We start from the raw sequence: 24779 nt of genomic DNA, 5'->3' as shown, positions 1-24779 counted from the left end.
AATTGTTTGCTGAGTGGGATTGGAACAGTATGCAAGGGGATATAGATCTGCAGCTTGAATTTTGCGATTTGAAAGTTGGTAACTTACTTAATAAAGTAATTCCTCTTAAACCTCTCAGATATTCACCTAAAAGGTCTGCTACTGGCTGGTATACGCCAGGCTTACGCGAGGAGAAAAGTGCTTGTAAAAAATTGGAGCGGATTTGGCGACGCTCACTTAACGAGCAAGCTAAAATTACTTATAAAGCTGCTATGGCAAGCTATCATAAAAATGTTAAATTGGCCCGTAAAAATCACATTGCAGAGACTTTGGAACAGGCAGGAAATAATGCCAGGATGCTTTTTCAAATTGTACGGGATTTTACTAACCCCACATCCTGCCAGACCAGGGTTAGTTTTTCTCAGACATTATGTGATGATATTTCCTCCTTTTTTGTACAAAAAATTGAGAGAATCTATCAAAATATCATCCTCTCCAATACTTTCACTCCTATTCCTGCGGAGATCACATTACACCCTAATAGTGAAGGACCTTGTCTGACTTCATTTCTGGCTATTACCATCACAGAAGTGCAAACTCTCCTGGAATGCACCAGGTCTGGATCTCTCTAGACATTATCCCGGCTAAAATCTCCTCTAGATTTGCGGTTCAGCTGGCGCCCCCACTTTGTTCTATAATCAATACTTCTTTGAAATTGGCTTGTCTTCCTCAAAGATGGAAACACGCACAAATTCTTCCCATCCGAAAAAACTCTAACATCTCTCACGAGGAACTGTCAAACTATCGACCAATTTCGTTGCTTCCGCTACAGAGCAAGATTACAGAGAAGCACATTAACAAGCACTTATCTGCATTTCTTGAGTCAACTGGTGCTTTGGAAGTCTCTCAGTCGGGTTTTCGTGCCAAGCATAGTACCGAGACTGCCTTGGTGGAGGTGATGGATAACATCAGAATGGCTTTAGATCAAGGTCAGGCGGCACTTTTGGTGCTGCTTGACCTTTCAGCAGCATTTGATACCATTTCCCACCAAGTTCTCTTGCACAGATTATTAGAGCTTGGCATAAACGGACCTGCTTTGAGCTGGTTGGCAGATTTCTTGTCCAACCGTACCCAGGCAGTGTCCATGGGTCCTTTTACATCTGCTCGCACACAGGTTACCAGAGGCGTCCTGCAGGGCTCATGTTTGAGCCCTACTTTATTTAACATCTATGTGACGCCCCTGGCTAAACTGATGAGGGATTTGGGGTTTAACCCTATCTCTTATGCAGACGATACTCAACTCCTCCTCACCTTCGACAAAAGGAGATCAGATACTCAAACTATCTTTTCTCAGGGCATGTTGGCTATTGCCTCCTGGATGAAAACCAACTATCTCCAGTTAAACTCTGAGAAATCTGAGATTCTACTATTCGGAGGTGCTGACATCTGTTGGTCACCCAGCTGGTGGCCGGAGGAGCTGGGTAATGCCCCTGCACCTAAAGAGGTAGTGAAAAATCTGGGCATTAAGCTTGATAATGAACTTACTTTGCAGACCCATGTTAATACTATTGCTGGGTCTTGCTATTTCATTCTAAGTTTACTTAGAAGATTTTTCCTGTTGCTTCCTTTTTCTACCAGGAAGACTCTAATTCAGGCTTTGCTCATGAGCAAGATTGATTATTGTAATGCTCTTCTTATCTCTGCTCATGCTGCCTCATTGAACAAATTGCAGGTTATTCAGAATATAGCTGCTCGTCTGGTTACGGATTCTCCGGCTAGAACCCCCTCCCTGCCTTTACTGCATGAATTACATTGGTTGCCTATTAGGAAAAGAGTGCAATTTAAAACAGGTTGCATGATTTTCAAGGCTCTTAATGAGCTTAGCCCCTGCTATATAACCAGGAAACTAAAGGTATATAATCCTATATCTTCACTCCGATCAGGATCTAAAAAACTTCTTCATGTTCCTAGAATAAATAAAGCCCGTTCTGGTGGCAGGGCCTTTTCTTACTTGGCTCCTTTGGTTTTGAACAGTCTTCCCCTATATCTTCGCATGGAAATGTCTCTCCTTCGTTTCAGAAAATTGATGAAAACACACCTTTTTTAGCTCAAGACAGTCCCTGTTGCAAGCGCAGAGATACCCTTAGGGGTGATTCAGCGCTATATAAAGTTATAAAATCAAATCAAATTAAATCAAATCAAACATAGAGCAACTCTGAAGCACACAACAATGCCCTCAGCCCATATGGCTTAGGGAACAGCCATACAAACAGTGTGTCCCCACACAGTACTGTTTTGCCTGCTAATGGTGGCCGCGTTGCTGGACGACATGGGTATGAAGGCACAATTTGCACATAACAGCAGCTAATGAAGACGCATCACTCTGAAAGAGTGTCAGCACACACCGCCACAGCAGCAGCGCAGACTCAGCCACTCCACCCAATGGGTGCCCGCAGAGAAGAACATGAACAAGCCAATGGCCTTTGAAAGACCTGCAAACTGTGTGTGCCCAGGAAGCTGGGCTGAGGTGACAGAGGGTGACACACAGAGGGAGGGAGAGGGGCAGAGAGAGAGAGACAGAGACAGAGGTGGACACAGGGAGACTGACAGAGGGAGGGAGGAGGCTGACAGAGGGAGGCAGAAAGGGAGACAGAGGGAGACGGACAGTGGGAGGAGGCTGACAGAGGGAGGGAGAAAGGGAGACGGACAGAGGGAGGAGGCTGACAGAGGGAGGGAGAAAGGGAGACAGAGGGAGACGGACAGTGGGAGGAGGCTGACAGGGGGAGGGAGAAAGGGAGACGGACAGAGGGAGGAGGCTGACAGAGGGAGGGAGAAAGGGAGACGGACAGAGGGAGGAGGCTGACAGAGGGAGGGAGAAAGGGAGACGGACAGAGGGAGGAGGCTGACAGAGGGAGGAAGAAAGGGAGACGGACAGAGGGAGGAGGCTGACAGAGGGAGGGAGAAAGGGAGACGGACAGAGGGAGGAGGCTGAAAGAGGGAGGGAGAAAGGGAGACGGACAGAGGGAGGAGGCTGACAGAGGGAGGGAGAAAGGGAGACGGACAGTGGGAGGAGGCTGACAGAGGGAGGGAGAAAGGGAGACGGACAGAGGGAGGAGGCTGACAGAGGGAGGGAGAAAGGGAGACGGACAGAGGGAGGAGGCTGACAGAGGGAGGGAGAAAGGGAGATGGACAGAGGGAGGAGGCTGACAGAGGGAGGGAGAAAGGGAGACAGAGGGAGACGGACAGTGGGAGGAGGCTGACAGAGGGAGGGAGAAAGGGAGACGGACAGAGGGAGGAGGCTGACAGAGGGAGGGAGAAAGGGAGACAGAGGGAGACGGACAGTGGGAGGAGGCTGACAGAGGGAGAGAGAAAGGGAGACGGACAGAGGGAGGAGGCTGACAGAGGGAGGGAGAAAGGGAGACAGAGGGAGACGGACAGTGGGAGGAGGCTGACAGAGGGAGGGAGAAAGGGAGACGGACAGAGGGAGGATGCTTACAGAGGGAGGGAGAAATGGAGACAGAGGGAGACGGACAGTGGGAGGAGGCTGACAGAGGGAGGGAGAAAGGGAGACGGACAGAGGGAGGAGGCTGACAGAGGGAGGGAGAAAGGGAGACGGACAGTGGGAGGAGGCTGACAGAGGGAGGGAGAAAGGGAGACGGACAGAGGGAGGAGGCTGACAGAGGGAGGGAGAAAGGGAGACGGACAGAGGGAGGAGGCTGACAGAGGGAGGGAGAAAGCGAGACGGGCAGTGGGAGGAGGCTGACAGAGGGAGGGAGAAAGGGAGACGGACAGAGGGAGGAGGCTGACAGAGGGAGGGAGAAAGGGAGACGGACAGTGGGAGGAGGCTGACAGAGGGAGGGAGAAAGGGAGACAGAGGGAGACCAAATCACCCTTGGGTGGTGTGGCCATGTCCGCTCGTCAGCAGGTGGACTGTGTGCATGTAGACAAGGTTTGGCAGTGCATGAACCCCCCTTCAACCTTTGAGAAACACTGGGCCATGTGTCAATCTGTGCACGAGTACATCCGTGCTGCAGGCACAAACAGAACCTTACACCCAGTATACCCACCCACTGTGTTTGTCAGAACCCTGTCACAAATTGTTAATTTACCTACCTGCATTCTCAAATAGCATGGAAAAAACACCATTTGGCCACGTACAGTGCAACACGTAAGGCGGCTCTGCATGGCTTGCTACGCCTGCTCACTACACTGCTGACTGCGTTCCCAAAAGATGCATCACCTAAGGTTGTGTCACACATAGGTAAAGTGTCGAAAGCTGTGGCCAAGGGACATACCCATGCACAAGTGCACTGTGAGAGGAATGCTAGCCAAATCCAACCACCCAGAGGAACTGTGCCTGATCAAAAATGAATGAACATGGATGTCGCATGTAACACAATTAACACTGCCTCTCTCACACACAGGTCAACGTCGTCGATCTCCCCCCAACACTGGGGGGGGGGAAGACTCACAGGACCAGGCTCTGCGTGAAGAGGACCCCACCGGCAGCGACGACTCTCACCACTCCGTGGATGACCCAGACCAACCTGGCCCCTCTGGTGTCCATCCACCTACAGCTCCTGCGTCAGGTACAACTGTGCCAACCACCACCCCCATTCCTGCCACATCCCAGGAGACACCCAGGAGCCCTGCCCGCACACAACAACACAGCCAGTCTGTTCCAGGAGGGACAAGGTGCTCCGGGCACCCAGGAGGAGGCAGGCGACACCGCAAATGCCATCCCTCAGCGGTCCCGGAGACCCGATGTGCCCACAACGGCAGGCCAGGCGCAAGTGGGCAGGGGTGGTGGGAGTGGAGGACGGCGGAGGCGCGAACCTGACCAGTTGGCTCAGGAACCGGTAATGTCACACGTCCACAACATCCTGGACACATACCGGCGTGACTCCAGAGGCATCGACCAGGTAGTGGAGACCATCAAGAACATGCAGGTCAAGCATCATGCCAGTCATCTACAACACCATGGATGGATGGAGGCAAGACTGTTTGAGCTCCTGGCGGTGCACAGGGTGGTGAGCCACTAGAGCCATCACTTACCTGCGAGTGACGCTACTGACAGGGCACCATCGCCGCCACCGCCAAGAGTCTTCAGGGCACGACACCGAGCTCCTTCTTCCGCGTCGCCGCCCCGGGACTACAACTCCCGGCAGCCTCAGCGGCGGCGCGACCAATTTGACGCGGTACAAGCGCCAGGAGGCGCCATAAAGCACAGGCAGACCGGCGGAGCGGGGGGACGACCACTAGAGCCATCACTTACCTGCGAGTGACGCTACTGACAGGGCACCATCGCCGCCACCGCCAAGAGTCTTCAGGGCACGACACCGAGCTCCTTCTTCCGCGTCGCCGCCCCGGGACTACAACTCCCGGCAGCCTCAGCGGCGGCGCGACCAATTTGACGCGGTACAAGCGCCAGGAGGCGCCATAAAGCACAGGCAGACCGGCGGAGCGGGGGGACGACCACTAGAGCCATCACTTACCTGCGAGTGACGCTACTGACAGGGCACCATCGCCGCCACCGCCAAGAGTCTTCAGGGCACGACACCGAGCTCCTTCTTCCGCGTCGCCGCCCCGGGACTACAACTCCCGGCAGCCTCAGCGGCGGCGCGACCAATTTGACGCGGTACAAGCGCCAGGAGGCGCCATAAAGCACAGGCAGACCGGCGGAGCGGGGGGACGACCACTAGAGCCATCACTTACCTGCGAGTGACGCTACTGACAGGGCACCATCGCCGCCACCGCCAAGAGTCTTCAGGGCACGACACCGAGCTCCTTCTTCCGCGTCGCCGCCCCGGGACTACAACTCCCGGCAGCCTCAGCGGCGGCGCGACCAATTTGACGCGGTACAAGCGCCAGGAGGCGCCATAAAGCACAGGCAGACCCGCTTCGCGGGACGCGCGCGGGACGACGCCGGGCTAAGCCCGGGCAAAGGGCGGGCCCTCTGTGGCCCTCCGTGGACCGCCGAGACCGGCCCCGGCGCAGCACCCTGCCCAGACGCAGAAACTTAGGAAGACATCTTACTGTGAGTTGCATCTACATTATTACCGTGGCAATTTGAGCATCTGATATAGTTATAACTATGACCACAAGCGTGCCGAGCCCACTTCCTGTCACGGTTGATAGACTGGGATCCGTAATGAACGGTACCTTGGATAATTATTTAATCAAGACTCCATTCATAGGAACAACCGAGTCCTCCTTAGCTGAGCGACGACTCGAGCGCAGACGCTCTATCGAAATTATTAAAACCAGGGCATTGTCTGAGCTCAGTTCCACAGCTACCCCTGTAAATGATTGCATTCCTGTACCAGCCTTTGCTGACGATACCTTAAGCACAGAAGGTATACCACTCTTGTTGAGAGAATGTGTAGCACCCGGTACTCCCTCTATTGGAACAGTTATTATTGATTCGTCACTTGATTTATCCAGTTCTCCAGGAACCTCAAAAATTGTGCCACCTACCTCCCACAAGTCTAAAAAACCGAGGAAAGCTGTACAAGCAGTAAGGCAACTCCCACCACCTGCTAAAAGGAGATGTAAAGGGGTGGAACTTGTAAAACAAAGGATGAGCCATTCAGCTTTTGGGAAGAAGGTGACCCCTTTCAGTTCTAAAGTTATACCCACTGTAACTACTAAGGGCGCGCCCGGACCAGACATTGTTCTTACACCAGTGCCAATCTCGGCACACACGGAGGTGGCACACAGCACTGAACATTGTCCTAAAGATAATGGGTCCAATATCAAAATTACTAGTAACTTTGTGGACACTTTCGAACTGATATTGCGCTCTTATACCCTAGCAATTGTAGAAAGGTTGGAAAAAATCGAGAATCGACTAGGGAAAATTGAAGCAGACCTTGATAGGAAGTCTTGTCCTATTCAATTAAAGGCTCAATCAGAACCTGATCAGGCCCAAGTTCACTCTTCTGGGGTGAATACTGTTGTTAAAAACCGACCTCCACTAATTGATAAGGGGATAGTCGTAAATTTAGTTCCTACTAATTCATCATTAGGCGACCTGTCCCCTGGTAGTAATTTAACAGGAGTGCCAGTTCTGATCTCTAATTTTACTCCAAGTAATGGTATTACTAATCAGCCAAATCCTCCTGTGTGTAATGCACCAGTCAATACTACTTCCCAATCAACATACCCTGAAAATAATATTACTAACGACATGGGTAAATGTTCAGATGGGTTACTGAGACACGAGGAGGGTGGCAGGAGGCAGATTCAAGGGAATCAGCCCAGGGGACCCTTACCGGATCTTCCACCTGAGGCTGTTCCCTATGTTGTGATCCTAACGGGGGTACCTGAGCTTTTAGTAAATAAGAGAGAAGGTTTCTTCCAACTAAAGAATAAAATAGTACATTGGCTGGCACTACATAGGCCGATTACTAGTAACATTAACGGCGAAATAATTCATGTACGCCGGCTTCAATGGTTGGGGGGTAGACCTAAGGACATTAGGGGGGATGTGGTTGTGATAAACTTTAGAGACCAAAATGCAGTACGTCATGTCTTGAGCTGGCCAGGGGTCAACTCAGGTAGCTGCATTACTCCACGTCCCCTGACCTATTTCTATCCACGATCTGCTGTATTTCCCCATCAGACTAGGGGTCTCACATTACCTAGTATTAAACTCCCTGATACGTCGAATCTCAGGAATTTAGCCATAACGTTAGAAGACCCTGAGTGGAATATGGCACCAACTAGGCCAGGTTTCCATGCACATAGGAGCTGGGATTACCCGGCACCTTTCACCCCACTGGAAGTTTCTAACCGGTTTAATATCCTTAGTGGTTTGGATACCTGCGATTGAAGTTTACAGCCACCCGGGGAGGAGCCAGTGGGCATGGCTGAGACCTTGGATAGGACTTCATCCACTGATTTAGCCATTTCCAATAGTGGCTTCATCCTGGCTGGTATTACTATTAATGTACCAACTAATTTTGCTCGTAGTATACAACTAACTACTCAAGGAGACCGTATTGACGAAACATTTAATCATGGCTTAATTAATTATGAGATTCATGCTGGGGCTACAGGCTCTTCCATGCCAAGCAATCAGAATGATGATGGTTGTAAAATGAGTTTAGTTTCTTGGAACATTGCAGGCTTGGCAGACAAGATATGTGACCCTGCCTGGCTTGCTTTTGTTAAAAAATATGCGATTATATGTCTCCAAGAAACATGGTTAGAAGAAAATACTGCCTTCATCGAAGGGTACCAAAGCTTCCTTAGGCCAGCATCCCCCTCTACTAGTGGCAGAGCAAAAGGGGGCTTGGCCATTTTTATAAACTTGGCCTTGTCCTGTGATATAACCATTCACCAACATGCAAATAGTAACCTTCAAGTGCTTATATTGAAGAGAGGCAAAAATGCTTTGACTTTAATCAATTTTTATAACGCCACATCTAGCCAAGGGGAGTGTAACATTCTACTATTGAAGGAAATGTTGAAAGAAGGAACAGACCTATTACCTTGTAAAATATTGATTGCAGGTGACTTTAACGCACATCCGTGCGGTAACCCAAGAGATACCCCAATGGGATCCCTTGGGTGTAACAACATGGATGGTTTTCACTTTGACCACACTAGACGCGGTTCCCTCCTTAATGATTTACTCAATGAATATAACCTGTTTGTAGCCATGTCTTTGGTGTCAGAATCCAAAGTTTTTGATGTTCCGACTTTTAAAGGGTCACGTTATGGGTCTTTTATTGACCATATATTATTATCTGCTGACCTTGCAAACCAGATCTCCTGCTTTACTATTCACATGAATATTTACAGTGATCATAACCCCATTTCTATCAATTTGAATGGTGGTATATTTGAATTACGTAAACAATGTAAAGACAGGGGAATTCTACAATGTATAAACGGTAAACGTCGTTTGAAATGGCATAGGGTAAATCAAGAAAACTTTTATAATGATATTAATAAGTTATGTGGTGAGGAATTAGCGACCTGTGCTTTAACTTCTATGTCTCCAAAGGAAACTTTAGTCACTTTTGAAGGTGTAGCGTTAATAGTAAGCTCTATGTTACTGGTTCCAGCAAATGGGCAAGTTGATAGTCACCCTAAATGGTTTGATCATGCATGCTCTGTCGCAAATAGAAATTTAAGGATGGCGTTAAAAAACGAACCCAGAGATCTAGGCGAAATTAGGATCCTCCGCTATACCTATAAAAAAGCATTAGACAAGCGGAAAAAGGAAATTAAGGTTAGTACTTGGGAGTCCCTACTTGACCCAGCTGTCCTGGGAAATAGCAGCAAATTCTGGGAGATTGTCAACAAACCTTTGTTTGACAACCCAAATGATACTGCAATAGGTACAAATATCCCAGAGGCAGATTGGGTGTCTCATTTCAGTGCAATTTTTAAAAGTCATGATCAACTCTCAGATCATGAACTCTTAATTTTAGAGGAGAAGCCACCCTGTTTCTCAATTAACGAAGTAGAAAAGGCAATCCAAGGTTTAACTAGCAATAAGGCACCTGGTCCGGATGGCCTCCCTCCGGATCTTTTTAAATCTAGTATTCAGTTATGGGCTCCTATCCTTACAAATGTAATAAATGCAGCTGTAATATCCGGGTGCCCAAAATCCTGGGGACAATCAACTATTGTCCCCGTGTTTAAAAAGGGTGATCGTGGCAGCCCGACATGCTACAGACCAATATCCTTAATTAACTCTGTAGCAAAAGTGGTAGGGGGTGTACTTTTGAACAGACTTACAACATGGGCAAAAGAGAAAAATATTCTATCTTCAATACAATATGGTTTCAGACCAGGCCACTCAACAGTGACCCAGTGTCTGAACCTGTATTTAATTGTAAGTAAATACACTTTGGCCCGCCAGGGAACCATACACATGGCCTTTATGGACCTATCGTCCGCATTTGACTGTGTGGACAGAGGTAAATTATGGGACATTATGTTGAAAATGGGCATTGATCAGAACTTAGTTTATGTTCTGATCGATTTGCACTCAGACACAAGAGCCAACGTCCGTTACTCACAAGACCTGAAGGTGACAGGGGACATTAGAATTAATAGGGGCGTCCGTCAAGGATGTATTCTAGCACCATTTCTCTTCAATTTGTACATAAATGAGCTGGAGGACTGTCTGTTGAGAACAGGTGCAGATTACCCCTACGTAGGCAAAAAAGGTATCCCAGTCTTACTCTATGCGGATGATGCTGTCCTTATTTCAAGGACCGCAATTGGTCTCCAGAAACTTCTAAACTCTTTTTATGAATTTATGGAGTCCAGAGGCTTAAGTATCAATAATTCAAAGTCCTACACTATGAAAATGGGCCAGGGGTCAGGTAAACACAACTCTTTTCATACAAATGGGGAAAGAATTCCAAACTCCAAAACCTTCTCATACCTCGGGGTCCTTCTCGACGACCAACTAGAGTGGGGCCCAGCTATTGCTAAAAAAAAGGGCGAAGTAATACGTGTCAATGCAGCAATACTTGGCTTTGCTAGAAAAATGGGCAACAGTCCGGTGGCCGCTTTGCTCAAACTATATCAAGCCAAAAGTGTCGCCATCGCCTGCTATGGCAGTGAGATATGGGGTTACTGCCAGACACGAGCCCTGGAGGTTACAGAAAACAACTTCTTAAAGAAGGTACTGAGGCTGCCAAGGGGCACCGGAAATTTCTCGGTACACGAGGAATTAGGCGTACCATTCCTGAGTGACAGAATAGCAGCAAATCCCCTGTTATGTTGGCTGAACTCCTGGCTAAATGATGATATACCTCTCACTCATGCTATACTAGAAGAAGCTCTAATCTGGGACGGTAGGTTTAAGGTTCCATGGCTAAGGTATATTAACGACCGCCTCACTGAAATGGGGCGACCGGATTTGTTCTCATCCCCAAATTTTATAACTAAAGCTGATATAATTTTTGTGAAAAAGACATTCATGTCCACTAGGTACCTCGCCCGGGAGGAGGGCGAGTTGACGAAAGATAGTGTAAGGAAACACGCCCTACTTAAGACATGTTTTCAAATGGAACCATACCTATCCTGGCCTATGTCAGGGTATGAACGCTATCTCTTGATAAGGTTCCGTTTTGATTTATTTCATCTCCTGTTGGCAGTACCAAAAGGAGCCCATCGAGGCCAAGTGTTACCTGCTTGCGGCTGCGACGGGAAGTCTCCGCAAGATTTGGCACACTTTTTATTTGTTTGTCCTTATTACCTAGTACCTCGGAGATTGTATTTGAAGCCTTGCTTAAAGGATTTACAATTTACCCAAATTAAACCAGCACTTTATTACCTCCAACTCCTGAATTGTGATTATACTTTGTTTATATGCAGTTTTCTGAAACTTGCTATCACCTTCAGGAAGAGTATGGAAGGTTAATTATGCTGCTACTATTGTTGTATTTTTATCCCTTTTTAACTCTGTATAATTATTTATATTTTTAACTTGTTGTATCATATGTGTTATCCTGGTTTTAGAATACTCTTGGATATTATCTTGCGTTTTATTGATGAAATGGATGGTTTCTCTTTATATGAAAGGAATATGTTATGTCTGTATGTTTTAAAATGTACTTTTATGGATGTATTGTATTACATTCGAATAAAGATATAAACAACCACTCCGTCAGATCGCTCAAAGCCTGGCAAACCCTCCCTGTGCCACCAGGCATAGACCAGCACCAGAAACAGGGAGGGAGGAGGAGGAGGATTCATCTGACGGAGCGTCCCTAGCATCGTCAAGGCCTGCTTCTGAGGGTCCCCGCAGGAAGGTGGGTCGTCCACGCAAAAGACCGTGAGAGTCCGCGGAACATCACCATCTCCCAGGTCACCTGGCCTGGCACCTGGCCCTCTGGCCCAACAGCAGCACAGCAGCAAATGACATTCTCTGCCACATGGCCTTGCTGGTCACTGTCTGACCAATGTTGACAAAGACTGTGGCACAGACTCTGATGACTTTCAATGGCAAGGATACCAACTCCCCCTGTGAACTTTGGATTCTACACTCCCGCCAAGCACCTCTTGTCACCCCCCCAAACACGTACCCCACCACTAATAAAATTCATCACAATCACAAGATGATGCCGTCATTTTGCATTATTCCACTACATGTGTGTGTTGTAAAGTCAAACCATGCCTGATTTCAGAAGTAACTCTAAACATCCATACCCTGGGGTCTGAGTCTGGCACAGGACACATATGGGTCACAATGTACCATCCAATACAGACGTGGAGCACCATACTCACCCGTGATGGGCCCAACCAGCTGAGGGGATGCCCGCACAACTGTGCCTACAGACCAATGTAGGAGAGCAACAGTCATGCGCAGAGGTCAGGGATCATGTGGAGTGTCCTGGGGTGCTACTCCCAGGTATGTGTAGACACGTGGCAGAACCATGACCTGCATGCTTGAGTCAGGTGGATGTGGATAATGGTGGGCCGGCCAACGTTGGATGCATGGAGATGGCACAATGGGGTGTTGGATCACAGTGCCACAAGGTTGTGTTGTGGTTGTGGGCTGCATCCTGAGTGTGTGCGTGGATTGAGAAGGTCATTCTGCAGCTGGCAGTGATTCATTCCCCCCATCTCTGTTGGACGTTGATGTGGCCTGGTCGCCGGATGTAGAAGCAGAGCTGTGCAGATGCACCCTGGATGTGGACAAGTATCATGGGAGTTGTAACGCACACGTCCGTAGAGTGCAGGGTAGGATTAGACACGGATGTCGTAGTTGACCTGGGGGATGGTCTCTCTTGCCTTGAGGTGGATGGAACTGGGGATCTTGTGCATAATCCAGAGTGTGCAGCAGCATGAGGCACATATGCTGCTGATCTGCATAGCACATGTCAGCAAGCAATCCATGATGAACACCAGCTCGTTTGCGTGGACACTGGGTGGCCTTGCTGCAGGGCCTGCAGTAGCATGCGCCATGTCAAGAAAACAATGCCACAAGTAGCACACAAAGACATGGATCTCAGGAAGGAACCATGCAAACGGTGTATGGCAAGGAAGGACTGTCTGGTTCAACATGGCACACACACACACAATGGATGCACATGCAGCACAGTGGCTGTCGTGGAGACTGACATGCCACAATACCTACACAGCCATGGACATCATGCACAATACAGATTCTAATCCCTGACAAACAGCATGCATCTTGCTACTCTTCACATAGACTCATATGCACCATCTCTGAGAACTATGCCAGACATGCCGCATGCACAGTGGCAACAGACCACCATTGACAGAGATGAGGCACCTTGGAGGCTGAGGGACACCTTTATTAGTCATGTGTGTCGGAATGCTAATGCAACTCTGTCAACACATACACAGGTCATGTGGATGAACACATGGGACCAACACTGGCACCCCCCTGTGCACCACAGATGCTGGAAATCCATAGAACTGGCACACAAGTGACGGGTTCCAGCTAAACACCCCCTGCTGCTCACGGAGAGGCTGCTATACACCATTGAGCCGCTAATGGGGAATTCACACACCATGTCAACCCGGTGCAACCCATATGTTTCCGAGGGCAGTGTTACACACATTGATGGCTTCATCACAATCCACAATCCCATTACAGATGACTGTCACCAAGTCTGACCATCAATTCAGGTGAATTCAGCCACCATGTCATGTGCCCCATGGTGATTCTACATGTATGTAAAGTATCCAAACATGAACAGGATACCACACCCAAAAAGCCGTGCTGCATCCCTTACCCTAAGGAGATTTTCAAACTTGTCCGTGCATGTAACGCTGATTCAGCACATGTTGCTGTGTTCATGAGGAATAGCAGGAGCACAACAATGCCACCAGCAGACAGCAAGCGCAAGTACCTGTGGATGAGAGACACACCAGAAGTCAGCCAAAAGAAGCACATCCGCATGCATGTACTCGACACGTATAAGGTTGTCAACATGCTAGGTGACAATGATGTCTCTGGAAAAACATTCTTCCATTGCACCATCACTCGAGTGACACATCCAAACACACCTCTGACTCACTTGGCAGACATGCAGATGGACACACACATTGCAACACATGCCACACACGGCCCAATGCGTTCACACTCAGACACTGGAACTCACCACTAAGCAAAGAAGTTGCGTATGAGCCGACTCCGGATGTCCTCTACTGCCTCCTCCTCCTCCACATCACTTGCCTTGTGACCAAGCCCTTCATCCTCCACGGGTGGATGGTCCTGCTCATCTGGATCCAGGATGAGTGGCACAGCTTTCTCCACTGCCATGTTGTGCAGCATGCAGCACACGAGGAAGATCTTGCAGACCTTCACCGGTGCATATGGGAGTGCGCCACTGGTCTTGTGGAGGCAACGGAATCGGCTCTGAGGGAGGCCAATCGTCCTCTCTATCACTCGCCTGGTCCGCCCATGGGCGTTGTTGTAGCGGTGATCGGCAGCCGTGCTGGGGTTGCGGAGAGGCGTGATCAGCCATGGCATGTTGGGATAGCCAGCGTCCCCTACATGGAAACATCATGGACAACAGTGGGTCAGGAGAAGCAGTAAGACAGGAAGATGACGTTAAATACAAGACTGCCAGAGTATACCCACCAACAATACATGCTCGTTCGTTGCACAGCTGCAGCATCATTTCAGGCACCCTGCTACGCCTCATGATGTAGGCATCGTGTGCTGATCCTAGAAAACGAGCACAGACATGTGAAATCACCATGTTGGCAAGACACACCACAAGGGCATTAATGGAGTGGTAATGCTTGCGGTTCCTATACGCTACCTCCTGTGCCTGTGGTGGTACCAAAGCCACATGTGTTCCATCTATGGACCCAATGACATGGGGCAACCCTCCCAGGGCATAGAACTCACGCTTGACACCTGTCAACTGCTCAGGAGTTGGGAATTTTATGAACTCATCCAGGTGATCCAACATGGCCTCTAAAAAATCATGCAGAACACGGCTGAACATGGTTTGGGACATGCCACCGACATGGGCAATGGTATGTTGAAAGGTACCCGTGGCAAAGAAATGTAGGGCTGCCATCACCTTCTCCTTGGGTGTCAGTGCAGTAGGATACCTGTGTAGCGGTTGGAGGTGTGGTGCCAGCTGTGTCGTCAAGTCCTCAATCAAACGTTGGGGGAAGCGGTAGCGGCGTATACAGTCATGTTCCCTCAGGTCAGCCAAGTCCGGAATTGGTCGAGGGAGAGGCGGAGCCCTGCAGTGAATTAGAAGGGACAACGAAGTGTGAGTACAGTACACCACCAATGTCAATGTACTGAGCACATGCTCAACAGGCAATACACATATGCTACATACAGAGTCAGGTCTGTGCAATATGCCCTGGACATGTATGCCAGGCAGGTGACACTCCTACCAAGAGCCAGCTACAAACGTTGATTCTCAACCTCAATATGCCATGCCATGAAACTAGCTGTGGGCCAGTGTAAGTGAGCAGGCAGACGCATTACAGGAGTTACAGACATCCAAATATGTGCAGAAGAATGATGTTTATTGTACAGACAGGTTGCGGAACACTAGAGGCACAGGTCACATGTCATAGAAAAAGGACAGACCTTGCCATGAAGGATTACATGTCAAGACTGATCACACACACATTGAGAGTATGCAGATATGTCCTTGTTTTGAAACTCCGTGTCGATGCATACATACACACCTTACGTCGGATTACACATGTGTGCTGGTGTGCGTAACAGTGTGCCATGCCCATCTACACACAGACACATGTTGGTTGCAGCAACTGCATATGCATTTGACCAAACACCTACAGCAAACCTATGGGAACACATGACACACACATGACATAGTTACAGCGTGAAACGCGGGCATTCACTTGTCTGGGGTAATATTCCATGTATCTGGCATCAGGGGACATTTGCGGGTGTCGGTGACTGTGCCATGCCAGTGACGCATGGCTCACGAAGTCTGTACTACATGCACACATGTCAAAGGAGTGAAGGGGATGTGTGGCACATAGGGCACCATCACACATGACATGTGTACACAGCTCATCTTACTTTAATTAGCTTTACACCTCAGGAGTATAGTGCCACATCAGAGCCTGACCCACCTGTGCCCGACACATGTAGTACTGCACAGACAATGCCTTGATGTCCAGCCTTGGCCAAGTATGACAGCTCAATTCCTTTCTGTGTGCCGCCTGTCACCACTGTCAGGTGTGAAACGCACCGTACATACGCTCTGAGGGCGTGTGTAGGGTCCCTATCACTATGGGAGTGCTGGCGTATGCGTACGCCACAGTGATACGGACCGTACACATGTGTGTAGGGTCCCTATCACTATGGGAGTGCTGGCGTATGCGTACGCCACAGTGATACGGACCGTACACGCGTGTGTAGGGTCCCTATCACTATGGGAGTGCTGGCGTATGCGTACGCCACAGTGATACGGACCGTACACGCGTGTGTAGGGTCCCTATCACTATGGGAGTGCTGGCGTATGCGTACGCCACAGTGATACGGACCGTACATGCGTGTGTAGGGTCCCTATCACTATGGGAGTGCTGGTGTATGCGTACTCCACAGTGATACGGACCGTACACGCGTGTGTAGGGTCGGTCCGTATCACTATGGCGTACGCATTCGCCAGCACTCCCATAGTGATAGGGACCCTACACACGCATGTACGGTCCGTATCACTATGGCGTACGCATTCGCCAGCACTCCCATAGTGATAGGGACCCTACACACGCGTGTACGGTCCGTATCACTATGGCGTACGCATTCGCCAGCACTCCCATAGTGATAGGGACCATACACACGCGTGTACAGTCCGTATCACTGCATTTGGGATGCCCTAGGGGGATGTATGATGTTACATCGCATGCTTTTACAACGCATGCTGTTACAACGAATTTTTTACAACGCAAATGCTGTGACAACGCAAGTCTTTACAACGCAAGTCTTTACATCGACTTGCAGTAGATGGCGTGCTAACATTAAAAAAGGGTAATTTACTATTCTAACTCCAGTCCACGTTGCAGTAGGGAAGGTGTTTGGATAGTAAACTACACTATTTTTAATGTTAGCACGCCATCTAGTGCAAGTCGATGTAAAGACTTGCGTTGTAATGGCATGCGTTGTCACAGCATTTGCGTTGTAACAGTTTCGTTGTAATGGCAGTGCGTTGTAAAAGTTGCGTTGTAATGGTTGTTCCCCGCCCTAGGGCCATGGAACGGACTGTACCTGTGTGTAAATCTTGAAATAACATAGGGGACACATGAGGGACAAGTATAAAGGCCTAAATGCATGCTGGTTGTAATGGAGACCGAGTTTAAAGTTTGAATTATTGCATCAGGTGGCCAGCAGAAGTCGGTTGGAAACGATATACTTTGTTGCAAAGTGGTTGTTGACTTGACATCTTGCTCAATTTTTAAACCATGCAAAGCCACTCACTGGGGTAGGTTTACAGGGATTGGAGGAAACGTAGGATGCTAATGTGACTGACCAATCACTTTGTACTCCTGTGAATGAAACAGGCAAGCAAGGCAGATATAAGGCAGCTAGGTCCCATGAGAGAGCACTTGCCTGCACATCCTTTCATTCCACAACACTGCTGCTGCTCGTGATTCCTCTGGCACCATGTCCAGGTCTGTGGAGAGGGCCCAGCCATTCACCATGGAGGAGAATATGGCATTGGCAGATGTGATCCTCCCACAGTACACCATGCTGTATGGTCGACCAGGGGAGCAGGTGAGTGCAGCCTCCACTAGCTTAGACTGTGCCCCTGTTTTGTGACTGTGACTTCTGGCATTGTGTCCCTGTGTGACAGACATGCAATGTTGTTTGGAGTGGGTCCCAGGGTGGGGAAGGCCCCATGTCTCCCATGCAGAGCATGCTGTGGTTCCTGTGTGCACTCCTCACTTGCATTGTGCTTACTGTGACAATCAATGCATGGTGCATGCCACATTCTGCCTGGCTACTCCTCCTGGGAATGTTGTTGCTACAGTCCTGATGTGATTCTGTGGTCCCCCCAGTGTGACAGGTGACAGCACCCATAGATGTGTGTTTGTTTAGTGTACCTGTGCTGTGGGTGTCCAAATGATGTGTTCGTCCCCTGGACATTGGTGTGTGTGTAAGTCCCCTGTCATGTGGGTGAGTGCATATGGGGAGTGTTGCACACCAGCTGCATGAGGGATGGATATACCCTGCCCATGTGATGTGAGCAGGGAGCAGTGCTGTGTGACTGCCATGCTGAGCCAGCCCCATACCTGTGACACCCCCCAGTCTAGTGGCACATGGGCAGAGTGAGGTTTGTACCCGCAGTTGGCAATGGCAGGTGATTGTCCTGTGCCTGTGTGTGTCTGTGTACTCTGCTGAGGTAGCGTCAGTGGGCTGGGACATGTGACTGCTTTGAGGTGTTGTACATAATCCTTGTGTAGCTTGTGATGCACAGTGTGATCCAGGATCATTGATTGTGTGGCACCCCTCATGCCACCTGTGTACCTTCAATGCCACGTAGTGCATTTTGCCTTCCACAGTGGATTATGTCCCTATGACAAATGTGCAATGAGTTGCCTGCATACCATGGCCTGTTCAAAGAAGACAATTTGTTAATATGTGTGTCTCTGTGTCATTGCTCAGGGGAATTAAAGTATTCTCACTTTTGCATCCTCACAGGTAGGCGTCCATGCCAAGGGGGAGATATGGAAGCAAGCCGTCAGTGCCGTGAGGAATACGGAGGGTCGGAAGCGGCGCCTAGCCCAGGTGAGGAAACGCTGGCAGGATATCTGGTGCTGGACGAGGAGGATTGCACGGGTCCTGCTGGGGGACTCACCTGAGAGCCGGAAGAACCGTGGGCGCCGGCGTCTGACCCACATCCAGAAGCGTGTGCTGGCGGTGGTCTTCCCCGACTTGGATAGGCGCTTACTGGAGAAGCAGCAGCAGGAAGGGGGTAGGTACATGTGGGTTTGTTGTGTGTCACCAGCTTTTGGAAGTGCGCAGTTGCATGGATACACTGCCAGGGTTTACATGTGCAGTGCATAACCAGTTCCCCAAAGTAAACCGGTGCTGTTCTTCCTCCCTTACCCTCCTTGCCATGTGTTCCCTGGTCTGTGTGTAGTCACTCTTGCACAAGGTAATCTAGGCTGGCAGTCAATCCAAGTGCCCAATGCTTGCAGCATCATGTGTGGGGGTGGAGTGTAACAGGTTTTGGTACCTTGGCTGTGCCCTGGCCAGTTCAGTCATTGTGGGGTCCATGTCAGTTGGCACTCATGCTGAGTCCCAACATAGGAGTGTGTCTTTAAAGTGTACTGCCTTCCAGCATGCATGTCCAATGTTGTGCCCTCTGACATGATGTCCATGAGTGGGATTAATGCATAGTGCAGGGACGTTTGCTTCAGTTGCAGTCATATCCATCCAGGACCATGGAGGTGTGTGGCCACTACCGTGCCCTGGGGCACCTTTTCCTAGGTATCATGTGTGTCATCCAACTATGTGGACATTTTCTGTGTCTTCGGCATAGGTTGGGCTCTGTGGCATTGTACCCTGGCCTCATCTGTATTGACGTAAACTGTGCTACATGTGTCCACTGTACAGTGTGACCCAATTTTGCTTGTGCATACTCATAGTGGGCAGTGCCTGTGTGTCTTGGAACGACAATCTGATGATGGTTGATTGTCAATGATATATGTGGACAGGCGCACCAGGGGTAGTTTGTGTACAATCAGGATTTAGTGCAGGCCATGTGTTTTTATCCCAGAGTAAGAGGTGTAAGTACTTCCTCTGTCACAATCACATTGTCTCAGGTAGGGGGTGCTTTGTGCGGGCAAGGCCTACATGTCCAAATCTGAAGTCTCCCTGCTAGGTCTGGCCTGTGTGTGATGTTTGTCTGGACATACACTCAAGGTGCAGTGACCCAGTCATGTTGTGCATGTTTTAATGTATTGGCTTTGCAGCATGTGCAAAAAGTTAATAGACATGGTTCCTGCTCATCCCTTTTTTGTCAACGCTGTGTGGTACAGATGCTGTGCACGATTGTCCCCAGAGCCTGGCTCCTCTGTCCTATTTGATAACAAGTAATTTGCTGTTGGGTCATGCTCTCCATTGTTTCTCAGTGGCATGGTGGGTCAACCAGCTGGGTGTTGCAGGGCCTACATATGTACCTTGTGTTGTAGATGTTACTCATGTTACTTTTCAGGCTATGCACTGTGACCTATGTCGATTTGACTCATGTGACATATGTATACAGGTGTCTGATCATTTCCTGTCTCTTCACCTTGCCCACAGCATCGTCGGGGGACTCCGAGGGAGACACTGGCACGGACCGTGAGGAGGGAGCAGGCACCAGTGGCAGCAGTGCTGTCTTGTCTGGCGCATCGAGTGGCACGGAGGCCGAGGGGAGTGAGGCGGAGGACCTGTCCAGTAACACCATCGCCTATGACGCTGACGGGTCCGAGGCTAATCTCCCAGAGAGGGCGGAGGCTGCTCCCACAGCTGACAGCAGCACTCGATCTCTACCCGCCCCCTCGATTCCCATCACCGGTCTCCCACTTGCTCTGGTCCCTTGCCGCCGTGCTAGGTCACCACGTGTCTCCTTCTTGCCAGGCACCGCACCCCCTGCTCCTGTCTCCACTGCTGCCGCCAATGCAGAGTCTGTGGACATCCTGCGCCAGTTGCAGGTTGGTCAGACTGCGATGCTTAATGTCCTCCATGGCCACACACGAGTGCTCACCCAGATGGAGGCATACATGGAGGGCATCTCAGCTGCGCGGTCTGACCAACGCCAGTTGCTGAGGTCCATTGACTCGACACTGACTGCAGCAGTGGGTCTCCTGCAGCGCTACGTCCCCCCCTACCCCTGCACCATCCACACTTCCCCTGCCTGTCCAAAGCACACCCAGACGTAGCCATGCATGCACCCCACCAGACACAGGCACCACACCACCAGGGAAGGCCAAGCGCACACCTCCTCTCACTCACACACAGGGGGAAGTAGGCACACCCACTGGGTCGGGGGCAAATGGAAGACACGCAGCCACAGTGGGAGTCCACATTCATCACAACCCACTACCTCCAAATCCACTCCCCTCAGCTCTCCTGGCCAGGATTCCACCAAAGACTCCTTCATGGCCGCTCTGTCCCTTAGCCCCAAAGTGACACCACCCCGCAAGCGGTCAAAGGAGTCCCCGGTCAGGGTGGTTGAGTCCCCCCCCTGTCCACACCCTCCCCCAGTAGCGCTGCGGCCCATCCCTCCGACCCCCCCCCTCCTTGGGGCCTGTGGTTCCTTCGGGTGCAGGGGAGACGCTGGAGGACCTTGCAACCGTGTGCAGCGCCATTCTGACCTCCACCTTTGGCGCTGCCCCACCCCCTGTGGTGGAGTCCTCCGTCCCTGCACCCACAACACCTACCCTTGCCCCTCCTGTTCCTGCGGTGCCTGGTCCTTCCCCCCACATGATGCCCCCCCCCTGTGGAAGCAAAGGAGGTATGAACTGTGAAGGCAAGGTAGGGGACACGCGTCCCTATGTGTCCCCCACCAGGAATTGGACTATGGACTGCACTATGGGCCTTGTACATATTCAGCTTTTAATTACAAATCGTTTTTTTATGCTGAATAAAGCTATGTTTTTTTCCCTTTGCACACTACTGCTTTTCTGGTATTGCTGTTGGTGGTGCTGCTCCATGTTTGGGGTGGGGATATTGTGTTAGGTGTCTGGCAAATGTAGTGGTGTGCTGCTCATGGGATGGACCCTGGTATCTGTGTGCCATCACAAGGTATTTGCCAAATAACTTTGTTCATGTATGCTATTACTGCATGGTGACATTGTCCCAAGGTGAGTCCCTTCCTCTGTGGACCCTGACATCTTCCCTGCAGGGTGTTTCCTAAATGTTGTGCTGAGCTGTGTCTACATATCCTTGGTGTATGACGGATCCGTTCTACTTTGGCCATGCATGCTGGGCAATGTCTCCACCTGCATCATTTGTGGCATCCTTGGTGATCACTGTACTTGTGTGTGGAGTATATTGAAGTTAATTCATGTGGACATGTTCCCTTTTACACACTATGCATGTGTGTACTCCCAGTCTCGCACACATGTTACGTGTTCTGCAGGGTCTTTGAGCACCTGACTGACTATTGTGGGCATTGTATCTGTGGGTACTGCACCCTTTTTTTCCATGGGCACTGCTGGGAGGACTCTGTACACACCCCTCCTGTGTCTGGGCACTGCTGGGAGGACTCTGTACACACCCCTCCTGTGTCTGGGCACTGCTGGGAGGACTCTGCACACACCCCTCCTATGTCTGGGCACTGCTGGGAGGACTCTGCACACACCCCTCCTGTGTCTGGGCACTGCTGGGAGGACTCTGCACACACCCCTCCTGTGTCTGGGCACTGCTGGGAGTGATAGGCACACACCCCTCCTGTGTCTGGGCACTGCTGGGAGGACTCTGCACTCACCCCTCCTGTGTCTGGGCACTGCTGGGAGGACTCTGCACACACCCCTCCTGTGTCTGGGCACTGCTGGGAGTGATAGGCACACACCCCTCCTGTGTCTGGGCACTGCTGGGAGGACTCTGTACACACCCCTCCTGTGTCTGGGCACTGCTGGGAGGACTCTGTACACACCCCTCCTGTGTCTGGGCACTGCTGGGAGGACTCTGCACACACCCCTCCTGTGTCCGGGCACTGCTGGGAGGACTCTGCACACACCCCTCCTATGTCTGGGCACTGCTGGGAGTGATAGGCACCCACCCCTCCTGTGTCTGGGCACTGCTGGGAGGACTCTGCACACACCCCTCCTGTGTCTGGGCACTGCTGGGAGGACTCTGCACACACCCCTCCTGTGTCTGGGCACTGCTGGGAGTGATAGGACCACACCCCTCCTGTATCTGGGCACTGCTGGGAGGACTCTGCACACACCCCTCCTGTGTCTGGGCACTGCTGGGAGGACTCTGCACCCACCCCTCCTATGTCTGGGCACTGCTGGGAGTGATAGGCACCCACCCCTCCTATGTCTGGGCACTGTTGGGAGGACTCTGCTTCCACCCCTCCTATGTCTGGGCACTGCTGGGAGTGATAGGCACCCACCCCTCCTATGCCTGGGCACTGCTGGGAGGACTCTGCACCCACCCCTCCTATGTCTGGGCACTGCTGGGAGTGATAGGCACCCACCCCTCCTGTGTCTGGGCACTGCTGGGAGGTCTCTGCACCCACCCCTCCTATGTCTGGGCACTGCTGGGAGGACTCTGCACACACCCCTCCTGTGTCTGGGCACTGCTGGGAGGACTCTGCACCCACCCCTCCTGTGTCTGGGCACTGCTGGGAGGACTCTGCACCCACCCCTCCTGTGTCTGGGCACTGCTGGGAGGACTCTGTACACACCCCTCCTGTGTCTGGGCACTGCTGGGAGGACTCTGTACACACCCCTCCTGTGTCTGGGCACTGCTGGGAGGACTCTGCACACACCCCTCCTGTGTCTGGGCACTGCTGGGAGTGATAGGCACCCACCCTCCTGTGTCTGGGCACTGCTGGGAGGACTCTGCACACACCCCTCTTGTGTCTGGGCACTGCTGGGAGGACTCTGCACACAGCCCTCCTGTGTCTGGGCACTGCTGGGTGGACTCTGCACACACCCCTCCTGTGTCTGGGCACTGCTGGGAGTGATAGGCACCCACCCCTCCTGTGTCTGGGCACTGCTGGGAGGACTCTGCAGACACCCCTCCTGTGTCTGGGCACTGCTGGGAGGACTCTGCACACACCCCTCCTGTGTCTGGGCACTGCTGGGAGTGATAGGCACCCACCCCTCCTGTGTCTGGGCACTGCTGGGAGTGATAGGCACCCACCCCTCCTATGTCTGGGCACTGCTGGGAGGACTCTGCACACACCCCTCCTGTGTCTGGGCACTGCTGGGAGGACTCTGCACACACCCCTCCTGTGTCTGGGCACTGCTGGGAGGACTCTGCACACACCCCTCCTGTGTCTGGGCACTGCTGGGAGTGATAGGCACCCACCCCTCCTGTGTCTGGGCACCGCTGGGAGGACTCTGCACCCACCCCTCCTGTGTCTGGGCACTGCTGGGAGGACTCTGCACCCACCCCTCCTATGTCTGGGCACTGCTGGGAGGACTCTGCACCCACCCCTCCTGTATCTGGGCACTGCTGGGAGGACTCTGCACCCACCCCTCCTGTGTCTGGGCACTGCTGGGAGGACTCTGTACACACCCCTCCTGTGTCTGGGCACTGCTGGGAGGACTTTGCACACACCCCTCCTGTGTCTGGGCACTGCTGGGAGGACTCTGCACACACCCATCCTGTGTCTGGGCACCGCTGGGAGTGATAGGCACCCACCCCTCCTGTGTCTGGGCACTGCTGGGAGGACTCTGCACACACCCCTCCTGTGTCTGGGCACTGCTGGGAGTGATAGGCACCCATCCCCCCTGTGTCTGGGCACTGCTGGGAGGACTCTGCACACACCCCTCCTGTGTCTGGGCACTGCTGGGAGGACTCAGCACACACCCCTCCTGTGTCTGGGCACTGCTGGGAGGACTCTGCACACACCCCTCCTATGTCTGGGCATGTACGGTCGGACATACACAGGTGTGGGTACGCTCCATTTATACATGGGTGTGGGTACGCTCCGTACATACACTGGTGGGGTGTGGGTATGCTACATTCATACACGGGTGGGGGTACGCTCCATTCATACACGGGTGGGGGTACGCTCCGTACATTCCCGTACCCACGATTTGCGGGCCTGGGTACGTACCGTACCCAGGCCTTCAGAGCGTGGGTACGGGTCGTACCACGCATACCCCTACATCACCACAACAAT

The sequence above is a fragment of the Triturus cristatus genome, chromosome 8, assembly GCF_964204655.1.
Source record: "Triturus cristatus chromosome 8, aTriCri1.1, whole genome shotgun sequence".
Taxonomy (NCBI): domain Eukaryota; kingdom Metazoa; phylum Chordata; class Amphibia; order Caudata; family Salamandridae; genus Triturus; species Triturus cristatus.
Note: the sequence above shows the minus strand (reverse complement) of the source record.